The following is a 20,089-nucleotide window of genomic DNA, read 5'->3' on the forward strand; positions in this document are numbered from 1 at the left end:
TCCTTTCTTTGATGTAAATCTTGTTTCAATACGGAACCTAAATATGAAATTCTTAACATTAAAAGGATCTTCAACAGGTAATCTTTCCGAGGGCTCTTCGCAATTGAGCAACTGCTCAAAGTAATTTGCCAAAAGTTCCATGTTCCGGCGGTTACGGGTGACCAACTCCTTGTCTGTATTCTTAAAGTGAAGGCATTGTGGTTTATACCCGAGAGTTCCTCTTTGAAGGCCCGATAAAAGTTTCTAGTGTTTTACATTTTGAATTCTTCATCTAACTTCTCCAATCTTGACCGATCGTAAGATCTTTTCACACGCATGATGGTCTTACTCGACAGTTTCCGCACCATTCTGAAATTCTCCCAGTCTTCCCTTCGTTTAGTCGAATACCACTTCGTCCAGGCTGCGGCGCGCTCATCAACTGCAAGATCACAGTCAGTATTCCACCATCTATGTTGTCTCTTCCTTCAAGGTTGTCCGAGGTTATTGGTCGTTTCGCATATGGTGGACTTCAGTTGATTCCAGTCTTTCATATCTTTTTGCAAGATGTCAGTTGCAAAACGTTCTTTAATCTCAGACAGGAATTGGTGGAATTGTGGTAGAAAGTATCTTTTGTTTGGGCAGTAATCTGATCTTTGTGTGAAGAAATGGTCAGAATCAACATTCCAACCTTTAGGAACTCTGACATTCATGATGTCTTTCCTGCATTTTACAGTGACTGCAACATGATTGAGTTGCAATGATCCTATAGCTGCATTCGGTGACTGCCAGGAGGTCTGGTATTTTGCCTTTCTGGGGAAAACTGTGGACATGATCTTCAACTGATATAACCTACACAGTTCAATTAAGCGCATGCCGTTGGTGTTTGTTCATCTATGTGCTGTGTAAGGCCCCAGTATATCTTGGTACAGTCGTTCTTTCCCCAGTTGAGCGTTGAAGTCATCTACAAGGATTTTGACATGGTGATCGGGGATCTTATGGACCTCGTCTTCTAGCATCTGCCAGAAACTTTGGACCTTTTCAGGGTGGTTCTTATTGTCATCATTAACTGGAGTGTGTGCATTTACAATAGAGTATCCCTTGTTGCCACATCTCAGAGATAACACGGAGATGCGTTCGCTAGCTGATGTAAATCCAATGACAGAATCCATTATATCACATCATATTACAAAGGATGTACCAAAAACGCAGGAGCCATGTGTCTTCTTAGACGCTGATTTCCACTTAATTACTGTATAACCTTCTGACTCAAAAGCCACATCAGTAAATCTGGTTTCTTGGACTGCTGTTATTGCAATTTTGCGCTTATGCAGGATGTCGGTCTATTGTTTGAGTTTTCCGGTCTTACAAAGGGTTTGAATATTCATGATTCCAAGGTGTGACAGTTTTGGGTCTCGATAAGTTAGTGATATTGGGAAACTCCGACTTTCCCCGCACGATGAGGTCAGGCTCCCCAGAATCCGAAGGCCTGAATGCACCACCATTGGTGACAGGAGATTGGATACTCCCTGGGATAGTAACGTCTGCGTGGTTGTTTATCACCGTATGCGAACTAGTAAAGAAATTTACTAGGGGTGAACACTAAAACATCTTCAGGGTTGGCCACTCCAAATCTTATTCAGGAGCGATGATTACAATGGGGTCGCCACTCCCAGCAATTATTTAGGCCGCCCCTTACATGAGGAACAGACACCCTTGCAGCCACCCTAACATGAGAAACAGACGCTGCTGATGCCAAGCGTATTCATATTATTTCCTGAGTACTGGGCTACCTCTTCTGCACTCCACCATTCAGAAGTCCATCTTCTCTGTTGTGGATTCCATTGAGGGCTTCACTTGTATCCTAAGCTGGGACCCTTACCAGATGCTACACACCGGGTCAGTGCGCTCTGGGACTCGCATAGGCAGGGGCACCAATCCCTGGGCAGGGCTACCTCTGAAGAGAGTCCCTACCTGCTACCTTAATATGGTATACATATATTTTAGTAATCACATAATCTGTTTAATTTTTAATTGGTTGAAGATAGCCACTAAGTGGCTGAAGCTACTCCCAAGACATTATGTAATATCATTTACTTGATATATTGCATTGAAAAGGTCAATTTATTCTTATATGCAACCAGGAATTCCGTCGCCTACGCGCCCGAGCTGACGATTGAAGCTACCTTGGCGGAATACTGCTCTTCCTTCGATTCGGATGCCCTAGAAGAGGTCCGGGCAGCCCTGCCTCTTCGGCCCAACATTTATCCTAAGGAGCTTCAACTTTGTTCAGCACCTTGGGACATCCTCTCCAAGTTCAGCTACGACTCCCACCCAGGCACACCCGGTTCCCCGGACCGGGACAGCTTCGATGACAACAAGGAGGACGCTCGTGCAGCCGACTTCAGCGGTCCTTGGGTCAGGCCTCGACTGCCTCCGGAGCTGCCACCCGCCAACGCAGACCCTCATCAACCTCCAGAGTTGCAGCGCCAGCCGACGCCCACCAGCTCAGTCACCATGGCTGATATTAAACAGTTTTTTACTCTCTACCTGAATTTGAAGACAAGGTCAAGGGATAAATATGAAAGTTAGCACCTTCTTAATATGTAGGCAACACTGGTAGTTATAATCAGCTCTACGATTAGTATTCAACAGATAAATAGCCTAAAGTGTCATGATAAGCTTTCATTTTACTTTTCGGTGTATATAAACCTTTTATACGTAGAGCTCTGTTTAAAACATTTAGATGTATTTATATTTTTTAAACCGTAACTTATGTACTGTATCAGACTGTCTATTGCAACTGTATGTTGTCTAATGGCAATAAACTATATCATTAATATTTTTATGGTTCATGGTGTAGGTTACTGCAGTCATGTCCTAGTTTGTGAACCATGGACAACGGCTGAGTGGCCTAATAATTGGTCTTGAGAGTCGGGATACCAGCTGCTACGGAATGGGAGTGGGCATCTTGAACATATTCTGAGTCATGGCCCTCCTTGTGCTCAGGCAGCTAGGACTATACTATCCAGCGGTGGCCTTAACCCCTTAGAGGAGAGATCCTCACTTGGACTATGTATAAGTAGGGTAGCATCCTTCTTTATGAATTTACTGAGCTCAGAACATTTTAAGCAAGCCTCTGACCTATGGGAGTACCAAAGTCCCACTCTCATTTTAGAGACGAAGGGCTCCTTGGAAACAACTTGGCGAACAAAATGGTGGGAAACTATCAATATTAATGGGGCTTATGGAAGAAAGAAAGTAGAACTGGCTGAGTTAGCAAAGAGGATGCATCTGGATGTGCTAAGAGTAAATGATATTGGGGTAAGGGAAGATAACGAGGAAGATATAGGAGATTATAAAGTGTACTTGACGGGTGTTAAAAGGGGAAGGGCATTGTGGGGTAGGGCTATTAATTAGGAATACCACTGCATGCAACAGTTTCTGTTAGGCACATAAATGAGCGAATGATGTGGGTAGAATTGGCAGTTGGAGGAATCAGGAAGAGAATTGTCTCAGTGTACTCACCATGTGAGGGTGCAGATGAGGATGAATTTGACAAGTTTTATGAAGAACTGAGTGACATCATAGTCATGGTCAGCAGCAAGGATAGAACAGTGCTAATGGGCGATTTCAATGCAAGAGTTGGAAATAGAACTGAAAGATACGAAAGGGTGATTGGTAAATGTGGGGAAGATATGGAAGCTAATAGGAATGGGAAGCGTTTGCTGGACTTCTGTGCTTGCATGGGTTTAGCAGTTACGAATACATTCTTCAAGCATAAGGCTATTCACCGCTACGCATGGGAGGGTAGGGATACCAGACCCATAATAGACAAAATCTTAATAGATTTCGAATTCAGGAAATCTGTTAGGAATGTACAGGTTTTCTGGAGAGAAAAATATAGACCACTATCTGATCTGTAGTGAACTAAGTATCTTTAGGCCTAGGATAAAGTGAAATCTGTCTGCAAACAAATAAGGGTAGAAAATCTCCAGGACGAGGAAATAAAGGCAGAAGTACATGGATATGATTAGTAAGAAGTTCTGAACAGTGGGCAGTAAGCAGGTTGAGGATATAGTAAGAGAATGGGTGGCATACAGGGATGCTGTAGTAGAAACAGCAAGGGAATGCCTAGGAATAACTGCGTGTTAAGGTGGGAAAAAGCAAACATCTTGGTGAAATGATGGAAGTGAGAGCAGCTTGTAAACGTAAAAAAGAAGGCTTATCAGAAATGGGTCAAAACAACAGCTGACAGACAGGGAATTGTACGTAGATGAAAAAAACAGAGTGAAACAAATAGTTGTTGAATCCAAAAAGAAGTCATGGGAAGATTTTGGTAATAACCCGGAAAGGCTAAGTCAAGCAACAGGGAAACATTTCTGGACAGTAATAAAGAATCTTAGGAAGAAAGGGAAAAAGGAAATGAACAGTGTTTTGGGTAATTCAAGTGAAATCATAACAGATCCCAGAGAATCACTAGACAGGAGGAGGGAATATTTTGAAAATCTTCTCAACGTAAAAGCAAATCTTCCTGGTGGTGTCACGAACAACCGAGCTCGTGGGGAGGAGGAAAATGATGTTTGTGAAATTACGCATGAGGAAGTGGAAAGGATGAAAAATAAATTCCATTGTCACAAGGCAGCAGGAATAGATGAAATTAGACCTGAAATTGTGAAGTATAGTGGGAAGGCAGAGATGAAATGGCTTCACAGAGTAATAAGATAGGATGGAGTGTTAGCAAGATACCTTCAGATTGGACAAAAAGAGTAATAACACCTATCTCATACCTGCCAACTTTCAAAAAGAGAAATCCAGAAGATACTAAATCCGAAAATTTCTAACAACACACGCATGCGTTGCGAAGTCTTGAGAGATAGTGAAATAGGACGGCAAGGGAGGAGATTACAAACAATACTAATACAAGTCAAATACATGTTATGATCACCCCTGAAATTAAATACTTACATGAAGTTACATCTTGATGAGTGCTCATCTGTTTTCACTTAACACTGGGAACAGTTCACACAGTACACAGTGTTTTTTCTGCACTTTTAACGTGTGGATCACAATATGAATGTCACTATCAAAATTAAGCTAAACATGTACACTTATTTACAATATTCTGTCAAGTTCACAGTATGCAGTACGCAGATGAGTTGCTTTCTTTGCTTTCTTCAGAAATTCTGGAGGAAAACTACTCGAGTATCATGAACCAGTACTACCGGTTTTCAAAAAAAGAAACTGAATCCAGAATTTCATTTGACATTGAGGACATAAACTGATTTTGGTTCTTTTTCACCAAGCTGAACACACATTCACACTCAGCACTGCTGTACAGTAGTCAGATCCGAAAGCATTAGCCTGGATATTCTATCCTACTTAGGAACACCATCAGCTCCATGAATGTTCATCAAGCGAGCCCATTTGGTGTCATCTGTCAGATTCTCACTGTCAACAGTAGGACAGTCATCAATCTGAGGAGCGACAAATTGGTTCTGAAGCATATTCATTGCATCCTCAACCGATTCACTGTTCTTCCTCGGTAGCAATGATGGAAGTCTTTCTATAAAGAATTGAACAGAAGAAAACTGGGCATGTTCAATTTTTGAAACATCTGCAACCTTCGCATTTCAATACTTCATCATTGAGAGAGAACTTGTTAATAATATAATCATATGCTGTGCAGTATTAACCCCTGGCAGATGAAAAGAATGTTGATTTATCTCTAACATTAACTTTCTTCACAAAGTTCATAAACGCCAATGACTAGCTCATCATTGTCTCTAGAATTCTCAATAGAATGGTATGGAACTTTTAATAAAAGGGAACTTTTGAACACTTTTGGTTTAACAAATCTGGAAAACAGCTACCTTAACAGGTTCGTAATTAGTTCGAGTAGTTTATGAATGTGAGAGAAAGCACTCTGAAGTGTAGCATTGAGATTCTCAAATAAAAGAATGACAGCATACAGGAAGGCACAGTATACCTTATTTAAGTCTGATGACAGAACCAAAAGAAAAAAATTCTTCACGACTTTGAATAATGTTATTCTTTAGCACAGGAGTGTCAGATTTTGAGACATGGAAATCTTTTGGGAGCGACCAGTTCTGATGAATCAGTAGCTTTACTCTTTTCATGGTCTTTGGGATCGTAAATGATGTTAAGCTAGTATTTGATGCACCCTGAGCATTAACAAGCACCTTATCTTTAAAGAAACCAAGTAGTGGAGATACCATTGCTCTAACAGCCTCTGCAGACACCTTCCTTGTGCAACTTGTGCAAACATGTTTCAGCATCTTCTTCGTTTCCTTGTTGTGAAGCTCTTGGAATTTCTCAAGGCGTTCCTCTTTTTTACAACTCTTTTCTAAATAAAAGAAGATGTTGACTAATAGTTCAGCAACTTTAAGAGGCAAACTGCTAGCACTTTTCTCAGCAGCCAAGTAAATCAAATGGCATGAGCAACCAGGTATGAAGACAGATGACTGTGCTTCCCTTAAAAGACGCAGCAACTCCATTCTTCTTTTTAATCATGACTGGAGCATTGTCGGAACAGAGCACTACACAATTTTGAATTGGTATTTTGTAACACTAACTGTAAAATTACCAAATTACCAACATTACATCCCACTGAATCACCCACCAAGGCTGGGACAAACAACACTGAGCTATCTTTTCCTGCTTTGACACAAAAAAGGTGCTAATAGGGTAAAGCTTAGCAATACTATTATTGCTCCCATCCATAGCAAGAGAAAATGGTTCACATTGCATGGTCACTTCTTTAATCCATAGCCCTTTCTTTCAAAATGTGCGTGCTTTTCGTACGACCACAGCCTTATTTTTTTTGCAATTTCTGAACCTGGAAACATTTTCCTAAACAGAGCACCAGCATGATTGGCAGCAACTAACAGGATATTATGTTTAATTAAAAATGAAGTGAACAAGCATTCCGCTCTTACTATATCAAGGTCAGCTCCAGAAGGGGTAAAAAAGGAATTATTTGACTGCCATCCTTAAATTTTATTTTTGGAGACGTGGTTTACAGATTTAATGTGATTTACTAATTCTGTTCTTCCTCCATCAGAAACATTTATATCACACGAGCATATGAACAGAATGTGAATGTTTCACCTTTCCGTGATCGTATAAAACAAGAAAATTCAACAGAATATGCTTCCCTAAAAGACTGATATCGTTTCTTAGTTGCACTCATTACGAACACAATACTTAATCGCTTAGAAATTCGTCACACATTTCCACGAGTTTCAGAACTAGCGCCAATGTTACTTACACCCACACACAAAGACTTTCAGCTGCTATGAAGCACAATGCAGTTACTGAAATTGTTATATATAAATCCACAGCCTGCTACTTTTCACTGATTTCTTTTCTTCAAAATCACAGCCTGCTACTTGTTCGGAAACATCTCAGTGAATGAAGTAGGAGTTGAGGTCGAACAGGTGACAAAAGCACGGTGATAATCGATAATGTGATTATCGATACATTTACGGGTCGAATTTCAAACACTGCATTTCGCATTAGCAGCTATTATCGAAAGTGAAACAAATCCGATTGGACCGCAGAAAGCAAAAACAAGCGCGATATTCAAAATCTGTACAATAACGTTCATCTGTACAACCGTAAAACACACTCAAAATCCATACATTTTATGGAAAAACGAGAATACTTGGCAGGTATGCTATCTATAAGCAAGGAAACAGGAAAGATTGCAACAACTATCGAGATATCTCATTGGTTAGTATACCAGGCAAAGTATTCACTGACATCTTGGAAGGGAGGGTGCGATCAGTGGTTGAGAGGAAGTTGGATGAAAAATAGTGTGGTTTCAGACTACAGAGGGACTGTCACGATCAAATTTTCAGTATGACATAGATGTTGATTCCCATAGGGAATATGAAATATTTGTTTGGAAAGAGTAAATTTATAATACCTATATAAATGGTCCATTATTGGACATTATAAATTTTCAGTATTTGCCAGGTAACTGAAAAATGCTACAAGAGGAGTAGACAGTTATGTTTATGTTTCGTAGACCTAGAGAAAGCATATGACAGAGTACCGAGGGAAAAAATGTTCGCCATACTGGGGGCTATGGGATTAAGGAAAGGTCGATTACTAAAACCAATCAAAGGCATTTATGTTGACAATTGGGCTGCAGTGAGAATTGATGGTAGAATGAGTTCTTGGTTCAGGGTACTTAAAGGGGTTAGACAAGGCTGTAATCTTTCACCTTTGTTATTCGTAGTTTACAAGAATCATCTGCTGAAAGGTATAAAGTGGCAGGGAGCGATTCAGGCATGTGGAAATGTAGTAAGCAGTCTGGCCTATGCTGACAACTTGGTCTTAATGGCAAATTGTGCCGAAAGCCTGCAGTCTAATATCTTGGAACTTAAAAATAGGTGCAGTGATTATGATATGAAAAGTAGCCTTTCAAAGATTAAACTAATGACAGTAGGTAAGAAACCCAAGAGAACTGAATGGTGATACAAAGCACGAACAGGTAGATAATTTCGAGTATTTAGGATGTGTGTTCTTCCAGGATGATAATACAGTAAGTGAGACTGAATCAAGGTGCAGTAAAGCTAATGCAGTGAGCTCACAGTTGTGGTCAACAGTATTCTGTAAGAAGGAAGTCAGTTCCCGGGCGAAACTATCTACACATCAGTCTATTTTCAGACCAACTTTGCTTTACGGGAGTGAAAGTTGGGTGGACTCTGTCTATTTTATTCACAAGTTAGAAGTAACAGACATGAAAGTAACGAGAATGATTGCTGGTACAAACAGGTGAGAACAATGGCAGGAGGTACTCGGAATGACGAGATAACGGTAAGTTAGAAATGAACTCTATGGATGAAGCTGAACGCATAAACTGGCTTAGGTAGTGCGGTCATATGAGGCGAATGGAGGAGGATAGGTTACCTAGGAGAATAATGGACTCTGTTATGGAGGGTATGAGAAGTACAAGGAGATCAAGATGACGATTGTTAGACTCAATTTCTAACGATTTAAGGGGTATAGAACTAAATAAGGCCACAGCACTACTTGCAAATAGAGGATTGTGGCAACATATAGTAAATTCACAGAGGCTTGCAGACTGAATGCCGAAAGGCATAACGGTGTATAATGATGTATGCAGGTGATGTATGTATGTTATTCATTTACGATTTGTCCGTATGTGTCCATGACCTCAGGAGAGACACTTATTGAAACCTTGCTGAGTAATTAATCTTATGTTAGCAACTATTGGGTTCATATTGTATTTGTCATTTATTGAGTTCAGTGCTGCATATGAACCACTGAATAACTTTGCATTTTTGTTGTTATCTTTACAGTATTACGGTACTGACTTAACCCTTGTATACTCGCACAGGCTACAGGTGTAGCCCAGTCATTTATTTCGTAGTAGTACACAGTATATTCATTGTTAGGAATACTGATACTCTCTATAGCTGCCTGTCAATGTAATTAACTGGCAAGTGTGTTTCCGGCCTGACTAGGCGCACCATTTAGGCACCAGGCGGATTAGAAGTGATCTGGGCTACAATAGTAGCCTGCGCAAGCACTGCTGTTTGAGTGCTGACAATGACCGAGCAAAGGAAAGGTCGCTGCGCAGGCGGCCAAGTAGATGACTCTCAAATTACTTGGTGGTTAGGTGAAAGTACTGATAGTGTTTTAAGCGGTGATAGTGACGATAGTGAACAGGATATACTTACACACGAAATACACCAAACTGAATCTGAAGAAGATACAAGCAGTGAGGAAGATACCCCACGCGAGTGTCCAGTAAAAAATGACGATGCAGGTACAGGCAGCAATAATTCCAGATTGTTCACTGCCAAGGACAATTTCAAGTGGCTAAGGGATCATCCATGTACTAATGTTTGTACAAGAACCCATAATATTATCCTGTACTTTCCTGGCACTAAGGGAATTGCTCGTACTGTGAAAACTGAACTTTAACGTTTAGAAATTTTTATAGATAGCAATATAATACAAATGATAACCGCAGTGACAAATATTTATATAGGTGAATTAAGAGACAAGTTTGAACGTGATTGTGATGCAAAATTTACTGATACTACAGAAATACGTGATATGATAGAATGCTAAAATTCATTGAAATGCTCACAGAAACTCCAAGACAGTTTTTAACCTGATGTTTTTATTTATTTAGCATGCAAATATGTTCTAATGCAGGTAATTGGATATATACATAAATAAATTTAAAAGCTGTAATAATTTTATTTATGTTTCCATGGCAGATTTCCCTCAGAGTAAGATGCAATCAAATTTTTCTTCAAGGGTTTATATTTCCTCTTCTCAACAAAAAAAAAACCTACATATGGTCTTCAATTTTGGCTCAACTTATTTATACAGGGTGTTAGGTGTATACCTGCAGATATTTCTTCTAGCAATAGAGAACGATGTGACGAACCACTATATATCAAACTTTTAATAATTCTCGGAAGTTATTTTCGAGAGCAAAGAGATACGATGTTTTTAGAATAGGTAGTATGCCTTGTTCTTGTGAATGAATAGCTTCCCTTTGAGAACAGGCGAGTCACGCGCCATGCGTGCCAAACTGGTTTCTGTTTATGTTTACGTGCAACACTGAACGCTACCTATGCAATGCACGAGATGTTACGTAACATACTTGTCAAACTGGTTTTATGTTTAAGAGCAACAGAGCTACGATAACAGCTGAAAGTAGCTACTACAGTAGCGTATGCCTTGTTACGTTACATTCTCGCCAGACTGGTTTCGTAGTTGTCAGTATTCAGTTTCCGTCTTAGGGGCTTCAGACAACCCTGGTCATCGGTTTCGGACCCTGGAGATATACCGAATTCTCAGCGGTAATGCTGGTTCATTTGCTGCTATGTCCTTTAAGGGATTGGGATATGTGTGGTCATCAGCCCCGTGGTCTAGTGAGTATGGAAATGACCTGAAAACCTGAATCGGTGCGGGACCTGTACGAGCGTGTGATATAATTATTGGTTGGGATAGGCGCACCGGGACGTGAAATACAGTAGATCCCCGTTGTGCATTGCTTAAAGGTAGAAGAAAGATGGCAGGTCCTTACGCCAACGAAAGCAGTCATGGGATGCCCATATGAGTAGCATCGGAATTGAATTATCGAAACACATCGAACGTTTAGTTTCAAAGGAATATTGGACATGTTATACAACTAAATAAATTAAACGTACCTACATTTCGTGCCTCCTTCTGGGCTGAGTGGCTCAGGGGGTTGAGGTGCAGGCCTTTTGACTCCAACTTTACAGGTTCGAACCTGGCCCAGTCCGGTGGTATTTGAAGGTGCTCAAATACTGTAGGTCAGCCTCGTGTCGGCAGATTGTCTGGTACATAAAAAGAACTAGTGCGGGACTAAATTCGGGCACCTCAGCATCTCAGAAAACCGTACAAGTAGTTAGTGGGACTAAAGCACTTAGCGTTATTATTATTATTATATTATTATTATTATTATTATTATTATTATTAGGTCATTAAAAGCTGAAATACGTGGAAGAAAATAGTAAAATATGCGTGGTTTAAGAGGAAACAAGATGAAATGTATGTCACGTGAGTTAGCATCGGTCGCAGTAGTTACCTACAGATTACTATGCGTAAAACGAGAACCAGGTCAAGCTCGTGGGGATGAGTCAGCTGTAATCTCGTATTGTGTATAAACATCAAACATACACATCAACAAATATAAGAAACATAAACAAGGTTACACGTTAGAGACATGTAGCTATTAACCTGAACGCCAGGCCAACGGTCGCTTTCATAAGTACAGATGAGTTATCAAATTATACACAATCCACAGATATCGAACATATCTAAGAAGATTCCGCCACAACTATATTACATTTTACTATGATGGTGCTAATAACAAATCGCAGCAGCTATTGGCTTTACGTCGCACCTACACAGATAGGCCTTATGGCGACGATGGGACTGGAACGGGCTAGGACAGGGAAGGAAGCGGCCGTGGCCTTAATTAAGGTACAGCACCAGCATTTGCCTGATGTGAGAATGGGAAACCACGGAAAACCATCTTCTGGGCTGCCGACAGTGGGGTTCGAACCCACTATCTCCCGAATAATGGATACTGGCCACACTGAAATGAAATGTCGTATGACTTTTAGTGCCGGGAGTGTCCGAGGACAAGTTCGGCTCGCCAGATGCAGGTCTTTTGATTTGACTCCCGTAGACGACCTGCGCGTCGTGATGAGGATGAAATGATGATGAAGATGGCACATACACCCAGTTCCCGTGCCAGCAAATTTAACCAATTAAGGTTAAATTTCCGACCCTCCCGGGAATCGAACACGGTACCCCTGTGACCAAAGGCCAGCACGCTAACCATTTAGCCATGGAGCCGGACTTAAGCGACTGCAGCTTTCGAGCTCGGTAAATCGCAGCAGATTACGCTACTGCGTGTTGAGATGATGTCGGTAGAATACAGTATACCTGTTAAGACATAAGGCTGCAGTAGAAGAAGAGGAAGAAGAAGGTAACGAGAGCCACATAGTCAAGCAGCACACAGCTGAACAAAGTGCACATTAGTGACACAGACATAAGAGTGGCGTGGTCGCGGGAACTACAGTCGCATTCGTAACCCTCTGTTGCAGAAAAATAATGAACTAACATACAGTACGGGCTCCGTAATTCCAGGTGGACGGTAACAAGAATATCTCGAATAGAAAAGTATGGATTTACGAACGTACACGAAAACGCTTGTGAGCAACATAATGTACCTATGTTAAACATTACAGTACAACAGTTTAGAAAACAAAAACATACAGATTGCATTAAAAGAAATGTTAAACTTTCTTTTGTAAATTAACAAAACACTCTAAGCAATCTTCTTAAGTTAAATGTTAACTTATAGTTCCTATTTCAGTAATGATGAATATAAAACGATTATTTTATTGAATATTTATACGTGACGACGACGACGACGACAATGATGATGATGATGATTGCTGTCTTAATGTCATCGGCCCTGAAAAACGCAAAGTGTCCTATGTTTTAACTCGTAGGGAATAAGAAACAAAATATAAACTGCTGGAAGCCTTTCCCAATAGATTCATGAAGGGTGACCCGTGTTCTGTTCTGCCACACGATACAGTAGCAGCATATAATGGTATTCGTGGTATTCATACACTGGCATTATTCAAATACTACTACTGATGCTACTACTACGAAGTAACTCGCGAACTAGTTCGGACGATAATTCGCATCTCTGACAGCTGTTATTCAGGTCAAGGTCAGACAGACCGGTTTCATGTAGGGGTGGGGAACCCGTCCAGCCACATTTCCGTCGCTAGGAACCGCAGACAACCGGCATGTGACAGGTCTAGTGCTTTTGTCGAACTGCTTACGTGGAATATTCTCCCACAGTGCGATTTCAATATCATGGTCTTTTGGGAGTCCATCTCGCCGTATGCAGAAACAACCCGTGTTGACGTGTACGTAAATAAAGTTAATTGCGTCAACGAAAGAATGCATGGGTTAGAATTTCAAAGTGAGTAGTATCGGAATTGAAATGTCAAAACACATTGAACGTTTTACTTCATACCAGTAAGGGACATGTTATAAACATAAATTAATTAAACGTACCTTCCTTTCGTGCTTCCAACCGAAGAGAACATGTTTAAATGTAAATGAGAACCTTCTAGCTTACTGCTGATTTTGCAGTGCCTATTCAACGTATCAAAACAAACGTTGCCAGGCTGAGTGGCTCAGACGGTTCAAGCACTGGTTTCATGAACTTACCAGGCTGGATCCCGGCTCAGTCCGCTGGTATCTGAAGGTGCTCAAATACGACCGCTTCTGATCGGTAGATTTACGGGCACGTTAAAGAATACCTGTGGGCAAAATTCCGACATCGCGCGTCTCCATTGGCACGTGAAGATTTATTATTATTATTATTATTATTGGGCGAGTTGGCCGTGCGATTAGCTTGCATCCGTCGAAAAGCCACTAACAATATTATTATAAAAACTGTGTTAGTCTATTATTACTGACTATTATGAAAATAGAAGATAATCCCCCCACTCAAACTTCGTAGCTCGTAATCTGTCAGAAAACACTAAAGAAATAGTGAAGTTTTAACAGGTTCGAATTATTATTAATATTATAATTGCAGACATGTCTCCGAAATTACTGAAGCATGTACTTACAAATTGTTTTACGTCGCACCGACACAAATAGGTCTTACGGCGACGATGGGAGAGAAAAGGGATACAAGTGGGAAGGAAGCGTTCGAAGTCTAATAAAGGTACAGTTCCAGCATTTCCCTGATGTGAAAATGGGAAACTACGGAAAACCATCTTCCCGGCTACCGACAGTGGAGTTCGAACCCACTATCACCAGAATACAAGCATACAGCTGCGCGCCCCTAACCGCACGATCAACTTACTCTAAGCTCCAATGCCGGTCTGCGTAGCTCGGACTATAGAGCGCTGGTCTTCTGATCCCACCTTGGCAGGTTCGATGGCGGCTCAGTTCGGTGGTATTTGAAGGTGCTGAAATACGCCAGTCTCGTATCTGTGGATTTACTTGAATTTAAAAAAGTACTGCTTTAAAAAATTCTGGCACTTCAGCGTCTTCGAAAACCGTGAAAATTAGTTAGTGGATCGTAAAGATAGTAGTAGTAGTAGTAGTAACATTATTATTACGGACGTTTTAATTAAACGGGTCCGTTACATTACCTATCGGCACTTACTGTTCAGTAATTAGTCTTCTGTCCACCTCTGTGGTATAGTGGTTAGTGTGATTAGCTGCCAACCCCCGGAGGCCCGTGTTCCATTCCCAGCTCCGCCACGAAATTTGAAAAGTGGTACGAGGGCTGGAACGGGGTCCACTAAGACTCGGGAGGTCAAATGGGTAGAGGTGGTTCGATTCCCACCTCAGCCATCCTGAAAGTGGTTTCCCGTAGTTTCGCACTTCTCCAGGCAAATGCCGGGATGGTACCTAACTTAAGGCCACGGCCGCTTCCTTCCCTCTTCCTTGTCTATCCCTTCCGATCTCCCCATTCCCCCGCAAGGCCTACACAAGACCCCTGTTCAGCATAGAAGGTGAGGCCGCCTGGGTGAGGTACTGGTCATTCTCCCCAGTTGTATCCCCCGACCCAATGTCTCACGCTCCAGGGCACTGCCCTTCAGGCGGTAGAGGTGGGATCCCTCGCTGAGTCCGAGGGAAAACCAACCCTGGAAGGTAAGCAGATTAGGAAAAAGAAGAATAAGCCTTCTATTAGAAATGCCCGGCGGCAAATCCACAGTAGACCGAGCTCGATAGCTGCAGTCGCTTAACTGCGGCCAGTATCCAGTATCCAGGTTCGAACCCCACTGTCGGCGGCCCTGAGGATGATTTTCCGTGGTTTCCCATTTTCACACCAGGCAAATGCTGGGGCTGTACCTTAATTAAGGCCACGGCCGCTTCCTTCCCACTCCTAGCCCTTTCCTGTCCCATCGTCGCCATAAGACCTATTTGTGTCGGTGCGACGTAAAGCATCTAGCAAAAGAAATCCACAGTAGCTATTTTTCCTTCGAGCAATGTTCACGCATGGTTGCAACTGCGGTTTTTGAAATCTGTCTCATTAATAACAATATGACTGAATACTTACAGCCTTTTCTTTCAGTGTCCACCGTCCTTTCATTGACCTGAAAAGTTTGTGAATAAGCATAGACAACTCGCATTGTCTATTGTCAGAAATTCATCGTAGACTGTCGCAAAAAGAGCACAGAAATGTTGCGCTCATTTTTCATTTACTTATTAACAATTTCCTTTCATTTTGTCAGCTTTGATCACTGAGTAATGCCATTGACGTCTTATAAATCACACACAACTACACAATACTTTATTCGCACGTATGTGCTGTTGCGTATCTTCGAGGTCACTGTAAGGATCCTGTGTACATTTCACACAGAGTACCCTAGACCGGTTTTCGAGTACAGCAAGTGGCCTGGCACGTGAGTCATCCTCTTCTACTTGCCAAGCCTTTAGGGGAAGTGCACAACAACATGTGTTGGCCTGCGATAAGAAACAGGTTCAACAAGCCCTAGACTCTGCTACTGTACTTCCACTACGCGTGGACAGAATGACGTAACCGGCGCATCCTGCTACGGCCGTTCAAAACACATTAGGTCCTGAAATATTTGGCTCAGTTACGGGCAAACTAATAGGACGAGATAAAAAGTACATAGCATATATTGTGAGATGGCTTTTTCTTTGCCGACTAGCTTAATATCTGCACGTATACACCTAACACCCTGTATATACTACTATTTAAGATAGTATTACAAAAAGAAACTTAAAAATAGCGCGTGCAATTCATTCAGATTGAATTTCAGTTTGGGCTACATATGTAGCCCGCGCAAGTAATGCTGCGTCTACTCCTAGCGTGAGTGTCCGACGGTTAATGGCCCAAAGTTCACCTTGGAAAACTGAAGAGTATGAGGAGAGCTTATACTGTGTTGAAAATATTTCAATACCATTCTCAAACACAATGAAAGCACATCTGATCTGGTTGTTTTCATCATTAGCAGTTTTGTGAGATGCTACAGCCGTTGGATGTCTGCGTGAACCGTCCATTTAAAGCAGCCTAGAAACAGCTCTATACGGAATGGATGGCGGCTGATAATCACACATTGACGCCAACTGGTCGCATTCAGCGCCCGGAAGTTCAGCTGCTGTGTTTGTGGATTTTGACGGCATGGAATCATATCCCTGGAGACCTCACACAGAAGAGCTTCATGAAATGTAGCATTTCTAATGCTATGGATGGCAGCGATGACATTTTGTGGGAAGGTGATAGTGATGAAAGTTCTGAAGTTGGTACTGATGATGATGATGTATGAACTCATTGGATATTGTTCTGGAAATGTTTGTTTACTTTTACTTGTATTTTCTAATCATTTGATGTGTGTTAGTAAAGACTGTAAATAATTTTGATTTCACCTTTTTTTTTTTTTTTTTTTTTTTTTTTTTTTTGTTCTTTCAAAATAAGGGTGCGGGTCTTATTCGGTGGCGGGTGGTATTCAAGATTATACGGTATTTAAAATGTAATAATAGATCTAACTTTCTAACTGAACAGTAACTTTATACTGAATTGTGATAAGACAGATTTAATGATCAGAGTTGACAGGTGTCAATTTTCTTATGGTTTAATTTCAGTTAATAAGAGCCTCAGATGTCCACACTGAGTTTTCTGGAGCCTATTTCTTTGCTTTGTAAAAAATTTGGTAATCTGTGGAAGAAAACTTCATTTATGTTTAAGCTCTGCATTTTAATAACTTCAAAAATAAGGTTACAGGAAAAATACTCAGAAGGCTACTATGGCAATATTACTTTACCATTTCATAACGTAACATGTTAAAAGAGCTTGAAGCAGACTTTAAAAAAACTATGAATTTTCTGATTATAGTCATTCCGGGGGAGATGGCGCAGGGTAGGCCAGTGTGGCAATCACCCGGTAGATCGCTCGACCACTGCTTCTCATGTATACAGTGTGTACATGAGAACAATAGCTATCTATTGGATGTCATACAGTGCGAGTGATTTCACCTGAAAACCTTGATACTTCTGGTAAGTACGTCTTCTCTACCTTCAAAGTTTTGCTACGGCATGACATAAAATCCCAGTGACTGGGTTGTTCAAGCTAAATTAACATTTCGTTACCACAGGTGGGTGACGAGGATAGTCAACGACTATGGTGGTGTGATATACGCCATGTTGGGCCAACGCAGTTCCCGGGGCAGAGGTGCGCCATCTCCCCAAATGTCTGGTGAGATGGCGCGCTACATTTCCGGGAGAGATGGCGCGGTATTCTTTGGATTTCCATTTATGTGTAAAATGTGTTTCCATTCTCCGATCAGTTTGTTAATAAAATATATATAGCATATATGTATTTTGTTTAATTCTGTGTCAAATTATACTAATTATGGGGAAGAGGAAGCAGCTACAGCCTAATCGAAGTTTGTGGTATATGTCTCTAATGCAACTTTAAAGCGTAATATCTCCAACAAAAGAGAAATCTCAGTGAACAAAAAGAACAAAGTGGAAAGAAAAATTGCAGCCACTGCCACAATGGGAAAGAGTAGGAAAGGAGAAAAACCTCATTCCAATGAAGCAGCTAAAATGATTCAAGATGGGCAAAATAATGGAATATCTGATGATTGCAACAAGTGTGTGGAGTGCTGGGAGAACTATTATTTGACAAAAAAGAATGACAACTGGATTAAGTGCACCTGGCTGCATGAATTGTGTTCAGTGTATAAGAACTTGTGTAATGATTGTGGATGAGAGAGAGTAAGAAAAAACATATCCTAAAAGGACTGAGGAATAAATCTTGAAAGTTTAAATAATTAATAATTCGTTAATGACCAAAGAATAATGAGCAAGTGAATATAAATAAGATAAATAAATGTATTAAACTTGTAATCATAATTTACTTCTTAATTTCTTCCCTCCTTAGCATATCGAGTACATAACACCATCTCACCCTGACACTACAGGAAAGTTGGCGCAGGTGACACACTTTCAAATAAACAATCTCTTTCTGTTATCTACTTACATTAAGATCATTTCCTTCAAAAGGTATAGTCGTCCCCGTGTAAGGACGTACCCTAAGGGTGCAACCTTACCCTTTCTCCCCTGTAATATTAAAGTATTGATTTATAGTAACTTTTCTTGCTGTTGGGTCTTTTTCAGTGTCGGTAACCATACAGTTTAGGGACCCTACTTGCCGATACGACGTCTTACATTTACCGTTAATCTGGCACGTTGGCAACGTTCAATCACTGTTCTAGCGTGAATTGCGTGTTGCCACCGCATTGGTATTAAAGTCACTAATGATACATTTGCGAGAATATTTAAAGAATATTTTCTTTTTCTGTGGGATTGTAAATCTATTTGGCTAATACCAGGTAAGTAGAATTGTGGCATGTTCAGATAATGCATTTAATAACATAGTTTGTGTGAAATGATGAGCACAACATTTTATTAATTACGTTCCTATTTCGTCCCATACTTATACGAACAGAATTCGATTGGGATGTCTAAGAAGGAAGAAAAATCTGCAAGAACTCCTCCGAAAAGGAAAAAAGGTTACGTCCTTTACAAACATCAGGTCAAGAAATGCTTGTACATTGCTACGAGCAATTGAAACACGAACTACGACGAAGAAGGTATCAGTCGCAGTGATACGAAGCTAATGGCAAGAGTTTCATTATTAACTGGGGTAAGTGTTCGTTTTTATCTTGTTTCTATGATAAGTTTCTGACATAATGACAATCAGTTCAAATGGAGCAGTATTTCATTCTGAACCTAACCTAACCTAACCTAATCATGTAGGCCTATACCATGTCTTGTGTCGACTTCGATACGGTTTGTAGGCTTAACCTTTGTGTATTCCTGTTGACGTACGGTGTATGTGTATTTAATATATTTCTGTGTGTGTATTCTTACAGGGTAGTGGTGAATATATATGTTATATGTTATATTTTATTTAAAAATCTTAGAATAATTTATCTTCATCAGGTGTCTTTGGTTTCAAATGTGCATTTCTCTTTCAGGGTCGCCCACATACTCCTGGAATAAACCACACAAATCTGGACATGATGTTCAAGGAGTAATTCGTCGACCTGTATCTGAGGGAGGAAGACTGGTTATTGTTCATGCTGGAAAGAAAGATGGCTTTGTACCTGGTATGTTCTTACTTTATTTTACTTCATTTTATTATAGTGAGGTGATCTCTCTTTTCATAGTTATGAGGGTATTTAGGGTTTGTAGTACGGATGTAAAGGGGGAGGGCACGTAAGTCTCTGATAAAACCCCAACTTGAGTACAGTTCCTGTGTATGAGACCCTCACTAGGATTACTTGATTTGAGAACTGGAAAAGTTCAAAAGAAAGAAGCACGATTTGTTGTGGGTGATTTCTGACAAAAGAGTAGCGTTACAAAAATTTTGTCGAGTTTGGGCTGGGAAGACTTGGGTGAAAGGAGACTAGTGGCTGGACTAAGTGGTGTGTTCCGAGCTGTCGGTGGAGAGGTGGTGTGGAATGATATTGGTAGACGAATACGTTTC

The 20,089-nt window shown here is 40.8% G+C and overlaps 1 protein-coding gene and 1 long non-coding RNA gene across 2 annotated transcripts in view; one reads left to right on the plus strand and one right to left on the minus strand.

Annotated features, from left to right (window-relative positions):
• The window catches only part of LOC136877404 (DNA-directed RNA polymerase II subunit RPB2), a 247,864-nt gene that overhangs the window by 209,523 nt on the left and 18,252 nt on the right, over nucleotides 1-20,089 (minus strand). The gene's annotated exons all lie outside the window — the stretch shown is intronic.
• LOC137501523 (uncharacterized) lies at nucleotides 18,664-19,616 on the plus strand. Its single transcript, XR_011018589.1, has 3 exons — nucleotides 18,664-18,929; nucleotides 19,046-19,243; nucleotides 19,578-19,616. It is a non-coding gene; the product is annotated as an uncharacterized lncRNA (long non-coding RNA).

This window comes from Anabrus simplex, chromosome 7 (assembly GCF_040414725.1).
Source record: "Anabrus simplex isolate iqAnaSimp1 chromosome 7, ASM4041472v1, whole genome shotgun sequence".
NCBI classification, from domain to species: Eukaryota; Metazoa; Arthropoda; class Insecta; order Orthoptera; family Tettigoniidae; genus Anabrus; species Anabrus simplex.